The following is a 7,107-nucleotide window of genomic DNA, read 5'->3' on the forward strand; positions in this document are numbered from 1 at the left end:
TTATTTTATCAATATCCCTTATCTAAACACGTCAAATAATTTTTATTTTTATTTTTCAAAATTTCAGAGCGTATTTATTTCTTTTCTTAAATATTAGGTGGTGAATAAAGTTTGTATTTCATAATTATTTGGATCTAGTCCAACTCAGAGCCTTTTTAATTTCTTATAAAATAATTATATATAAAAAAGTAGATCAGTCTTTGATCGTGGATGATAAATATTTCAAGATTTGGTTATATGTAGAATATGAATATTATGCTAAAACAATACAAGTTAAGCATTATTCCGATGTCGTCCAGCGGTTAGGATATCTGGCTTTCACCCAGGAGACCCGGGTTCGATTCCCGGCATCGGAATTTCTTTTTCTTAGACTTGAGGTGTCTAGGTATCATTTTCTTTTTGTAATTGCTATGATATATTTTTAATATATTTTATTTAGACAATAAAAATTTAATATGACCTCACCGTTTACATTATACTTTAAATTCTACTGTTAGGTATAATGTGTATCTGTATTATATATAAAAATATAGTATAAAATGGGGGAGAGGCATTTACATTAATAAATTTTAGAAGATGGGTTTGTAATATTTTGTTTTGTTGAGCTTTTTATAGATAAAATGTATGGAAAAGACAGACAGTTTTAGATGAATGATTATGATTTATTCATTTTATTTTTGCTTTTTTCATTTTATGAGAATCACACATATTATTTACTATTTATGGTTATAGGTAAAATTAGATTTACAAAGATAGTATTTTACTAATTTTACTAATTTTGCAGTATTAAATACAATTAATATATGCGTTTTTTGTTGTTTTTAGAAATGAAATACAATGGAGAAAATTTTGAAAATGCGACTTCGGGTCAAATTCCAGTTGTTCCGGTAGCACCGGTTTTGATTTCCTTGAATCGTGCTGAAAAACCGGAAAAATACAACGAACTAAATTTCAAAGGATGGCAACAAAAGGTGTTGTTTTATCTGACCACTTTAGGTCTGTCTAGATTTTTAATGGAGGATGCTCCAAAATCTGATAAAGTGACAACTAAATTCGCATGGCTGTTGATGCATGGAATAATTCCGATTATTTATGTCGTAATTATTTAATGAATGGCTTAGGTGATTCACTGTATAATGTATATTATACTAAAAAGACTACTAAAGAATTATGGGATTCATTAGACCATAAATATAAGTCTGAGGATGCTGGTGCTAAGAAATATATTGTAGGCTGATTCCTAGATTATAAAATGGTAGATTCCAAAATGGTGGTCAATCAAGTTCAGAAACATCGGGTGGTATTTCATCAAATTCATGCTGAGGGGACGGCTTTAAGTGAATCTTTTCAAGTGGCAGTTGTTATTGAAACATTACCACCTGGATGGAAAGACTTCAAGTATTACCTTAAATATAAGCGAAAGGAAATGAGCATGGAGGATCTAATTTTTAGACTTCGAATTGAAGAAGACAACAAAGGGCGTGAGAGAATACTTAATGTATTTATGGCAAAAGTCAATGTGATGGAGCTGGATCAAAACTCAAAGAATAAAGCTTCTGGAAAAAGATTCAAGATTGGGCCTAAAGGTGGAATTTCAAAATCAATTGAAATTTCAAGAAAAGTGCTATAATTGTGACAAAACTGGTCACAAGTCAACTGATTGTAGATTACCTAAGAAAAATAAAGGTAAGAAGCATGAAACCAATGCTCAGAAAGACATCACTCGGGATGGAAGTGAAATAAGTCTCTCTGTTGTGGTTTATGAAGTGAAATTGGGTCAAATCCAAAAGAATGGTAGATTGATACTAAGGCTACTAGGCATGCATGCTCAAACAAATCAATGTTCAATTCATTTGTACCGGTGGAAAATGGAAAAAAGCTGTTTATGGGAAACTTGGCAACATCCGAGATTGCTGGTCAAGGCAAGGTGGTCCTGAAGATGACTTATGTAAAAGACTTGACTCCAAAAAATATGTTGTATTCCAGATATTCGTATGAATTTGGTGTCTGATTCATTGCTTAATAAGTATGATTTTCGCATTGTAATTGAGTTAGATAAATTAATTTTGTCTAAAAGTGAAATTTATGTGGAAAAAGGTTATGAGGCTGAGGGGCTTTTTAAGCTAAATGTCATGATTTTAAAATCAAAATTAATGAAATTAATAATTCTTCTGTTTACTTGATTGAGTCTTCCAATTTGTGGCATGATAGACTAGGACATGTTAATTATGATACATTTCACAAATTAATTAATATGAATCACATATCCAATTTTAAAATTGATTCCAAACATAAATGTGAAATTTGTGTAGAGGCAAAATTAACAAGGTCATTCTTTCACGGAATAAGGAACGTGTAGTATTCGGTTATAACTGAATTAACCAACCGAACCAAACTGAAATTTTAATTTGGTTTGATTTTTGGTTAATTTGGTTCGGTTATGGTTAAGAATTTTGAAAATTTTAGTTAATTTGGTTCAGTTTGATTTTCATCTTGGAATTTCCAAAATAACCAAACCGACAGAATTAACCGAAATTAAAAACAACACGTTTTGTTTTATTATACATATAATGGCATCTTTTGTAATTTTTGTAGAAACATTGAGTATTTTTATAATTAGTGTTATATATTCCCATAACCCAAGTATTCTTGTTATTCCTTTCTCTCTTGACAGCCGCACAAGCCTTCTTCAAACAAACTCTTTATTCTTTTCTCTAATCCACTATTATCATACGATTTAGATAACTTTTAAAACTTTCATCACCACATCAGTGAAAATAACAAGGGTATTCAATTTTTTTTCATGAATTTTTTAATTTACAAATTAAGTATTGTAAGCTTTTCAGTTGTTAAAACTGTCATCAATATCCAGTTAAGGTCGATCTGTTTGTAATTTTAATTTTTGTGAAGTTGATTGTTGGGTGAAATTCGGTTAACCGAAATAACCAACCAGACCCAAAATATATTTTGTTTCAGTTACGGTTTGAATTGGATATAATTTGGTTACAGTTCAATTATGACAAATAGAACTGTTTCGGTTATTTTGGTTCGCTTTGGTCCGAACCGACTGATGCACACCCCTACATGGAATAGAAAGGAATATTGAACCGCTTGATCTGATACATAGTGATGTATGCGACCTAAAGTTTGTTCAAACTAGAGGGGGTTATAAATATTTTATTATCTTTGTTGATGAGAGTACAAAATATTGCTATGTATATTTGCTAAAAAAATAAAGATGAGACTATAGACAAATTTATTCACTGTAAAGATGAAGTTGAGAATCAGTTGAATATGAAAATCAAAATGATTAGAAGTGACCGTGGAGGTCAATATGTAGAATCATTTGGTGAATTTTGTTCACAACATGGTATTATTCATGAAGTCACAGCCCCATATTCTCCTCAATCAAATGGTTGGCTGAACGTAAAAATCGTACTCTAAAAGAAATGATGAATGCGATGCTAATTAGTTCTAGATTATCTCAGAACTTTTTGGGGGGAAGCCATCTTATCGGAAAATTATCTTTTAAATAAGATACCTCGGAAGTAAAAAGACAAGATCTGTTACGAATTATGGAAAGTCATGAAGCCTTGTTATAAATACTTGAAAATATGGGGTGTCTTGCAAAAATTATGGTACCAACACCAAAAAAGGTGAAGATAGGTCCAAAAAATGTTGATTGCATCTTTATTGGATGTGCACACAACAATACTGCTTATCGATTTCTTATGTATGAATCTAAAAACCCTAAAATTCACAAGAACATGATTATGGAATCTAGAAATGCATCGTTTTTTGAACATCCATTTCTAGTAATTCCATAGAGGAAACACCGAGTTCATCCACATGTACTTATGAGTCAATGGATGAAGGGGAAAATGACCAGGGTCAATATGACAAAGAAAATGAATTTGAGGATGAACCTAGACGTAGTAAACATGCAAGAATAGAAAAATCTTTTGGTCCAGATTTTCTTATCTATCTGCTAGAAGGTGAACCTCAAAAATTTAGGGAATCTGTGAATTCTTCCGAAGGTCTTTTGTGGAAAGAGGCCATTAAGAGTGAAATAAATTCTATTATGCATAATCATACTTGAGAACTAGTGGATTTACCTCCAAGATGTGAACCATTATGTTCCAAATGGATTTTGAAACAAAAATCGAAAGCATATATGGAACAATTAATAAGTATAAAGCCAGACTTATGATTAAAGGTTATAGTTAACATGAAGGCCTTGATAACTTTGATACGTATTTTCCCGTGACGAGAATAACTTCCATAAGGATGATACTTGCTATTGCCGCATTGCAGAAATTAGAAGTACATCAAATGGATGTAAAACCAACTTTTCTTTATGGAGGTTTAGAAGAAGAAATTTACATGAAACAGCCTGAGAGTTTTTCTACTCCAGGTTAGGAGAAGAAAATCTGTAAATTGGTGAAATCATTGTACGGTTTGAAACAAGAACCAAAACAATAGCATGAAAAAAATTGATAATGTCGTGCTAGCTAATAGTTTCAAAATAAATGAGTGTGATAAATGTGTATATCTTAAAGACACAGAAAACGACTATGTTATTTTATGTTGATGACGTGCTCATTGTTGGTAGTGATGAAAAAATGGTCAAATCTACTAAAGATATGTTAAGATCAAGATTTGATATGAAAGATTTGAGACTAGTTGATGTGATATTGGGAATCAAAATCACAAGAGTATCATAAGGTCTCATATTAAGTCAGCCCCATTATGTTGACAAAATTCTTGAAAATTTAACAAAGATGATTCTAGCATTGCTTGTACACCATTTGATATGAATTTGCATCTAAGAAGGAACATAGGTGAAAGTATCTCGCAAGTGGAGTACTCACGAATAATAGGAAGTCTGATGTACTTAATGAGTTGTACTAGACCAGACATTGCCTATATAGTTTAGTAAACTGAGTAGGTATACGAGTAATCCAAGTATTGGTCATTGGAAAGCAATTGCCGAAATACTAAGGTATTTACGGAACACTCGTGAATTTAGGATGCATTATACCAGATATCCAACAAAGATTGAAGGATATAGTGATGTAAATTGGACATCTGATATAAAAGACTCTAAGTCTACTAGTGGATACGTGTTCATACTAGCACGGACAGTAGTGTCTTGGGAATGCTTAAAACAAACTGTAATTACCAAATCCATTATGGAATCTAAGTTTACTGCGTTGGATAAATCTAAAGAGGAAGCTGAATGGCTCTGTTAGTTCTTAGAGGATATTCTAAGAAGGTCGAAGCCAGTGCCAGCAATATGTATACATTGCAATAGCCAATCAACTATTGGTCGGCCATAAAACTTATGTATAATGGTAAGTCTCGACATATACGACGCAAACATAATACCATTAGACTGCTACTCTCAACTGGAATTATTACTGTTTACTATGTAAAGTCAAAGTTAAATATTGCGGATCCGCTAACTAAAGGATTAAATCAAGAGTTAGTTGATAAATCATCGAGAGGAATAAGATTAAAGCCTATAGTAAAAAAATCAATGTGGGGGTTACCCCAACCTACCTAGGTGACTGGAGATCTCAAGATCTAGGTTCAAAGAGACAACGTAAACTGTAAAGACCCAACACAATCACTGTGGGGGTTACCCCAACCTATTCTTATGATGAAAATAGTGAAATTTGTAGGGAAATGATAAGCTATTAACTTTTTTTATGATTCTTGTATCGAATACTTTGGGATTCGAATGAATACATTAATTCGGGTTACTCATATGAATACTCAAATAACAAATCACCTATGTGAGAGAGAAGTGGGACCGCTTCAAAGAAGAATTGTCAAAAGCTCAATTCTTCAAATATTCTTGCAGAACTAGGCAAATGATTTATGGCCAAAATGAACATAACCATGACAATCAAATTATGTTAGGAAGGATATGGTGTGAGATATATTGTCGTTTACACAAACGGTTAAAATAGTTCAAGGATAATAAAATCTACTATTCCGCCAGTAAGCTAAGTATATTCTCTCGAGAGAAGGTTGAAAGGATAACACCTACCTATCATATGCTATATATGACAGGCGAACTCTATCATTTCTGTGTCAGTTTTTTACTTCATCAATTTCATTCATGTGGGGAATTGTTGGAAAACGTTAAACATGGGTGTTAAAATGTCTTGATTATTTGTCATTTTGATATTTAATTTTGATTTGGACCCACTATCTGAAAGAGTCGGATCTTGGTGATTTTTTATTCTCTACCATGAGTTGATCAAAACCGTATATTTATATGCTCAAAATAGTTAAAAGAGTGAATGAAAATTGATGATCAAAAATCACATCTTGAAAAATGAATTTGAAAAGGATATTATCAATTCCCACATTGGTTGAGAAACTTCACTTGATGTGGTTTATATTGAATAGTTCATTAGCTTAGTTATAAGCTATTGAGTGTGATAACTCTGAATATGATACGATAATTGGATCGTGCCACGAGTCCTAAATTATGAAATTTAGGCTAAGTAGGGTGGGAAAGAGGACCCGAGTAAGTCGACATTGAAATTTAATAAGAAAATTTCAATAATAATATTTCATAAGAGAAATGGAATTGGATTAAAAAGATAGATAAGAGAAAGTGGCTAAAAGTACACTTTAGCCCAAAATTGGAAAATAAGCTTTTAATTTCCGAAAAATAGAAATTAAATAGATTATGGATGGTAATTAATATGTATAAAAATAATATCAATAAAATGGTTATCGATACTTATTAAAATGAAATTTGGACGCAAAAGTTAAAAAAATGCAAGTTAGCTCAAAATTGGAATTTGAGCATTAATGGCCAAAATTGCCAAAATAAATCATCGGAAGATGAAATTATTAGATATGATATTAGCATCATTTATTTGGAAATAAATTATACGGAATCTATCGAACCTAAAAGATTTAGCGTTCGACGGACTAAATTGGATGAAAGAAAAGTTAGAAATTGATATATAAGGAGGTGGCAAACTTAAAGATTAAAGGAGGCTTTTTGCCATTAATATATAATGTCAAAGAATTAAGTTTTTAACTCAGCAATTGATATTTTTTGAGCTGAGAACAAAAATCTCG

General features: G+C 31.6%; 1 non-coding gene across 1 annotated transcript; it reads left to right on the forward strand.

The window, feature by feature from the left end:
* Positions 1–284: 284 nt before the first annotated feature.
* TRNAE-UUC (transfer RNA glutamic acid (anticodon UUC)) lies at positions 285–356 on the forward strand. Its single transcript has one exon. It is a non-coding gene; the product is annotated as a tRNA-Glu (tRNA).
* The last annotated feature ends 6,751 nt before the right edge of the window (positions 357–7,107 follow it).

Source organism: Mercurialis annua, linkage group LG6, assembly GCF_937616625.2.
Source record: "Mercurialis annua linkage group LG6, ddMerAnnu1.2, whole genome shotgun sequence".
NCBI classification, from domain to species: domain Eukaryota; kingdom Viridiplantae; phylum Streptophyta; class Magnoliopsida; order Malpighiales; family Euphorbiaceae; genus Mercurialis; species Mercurialis annua.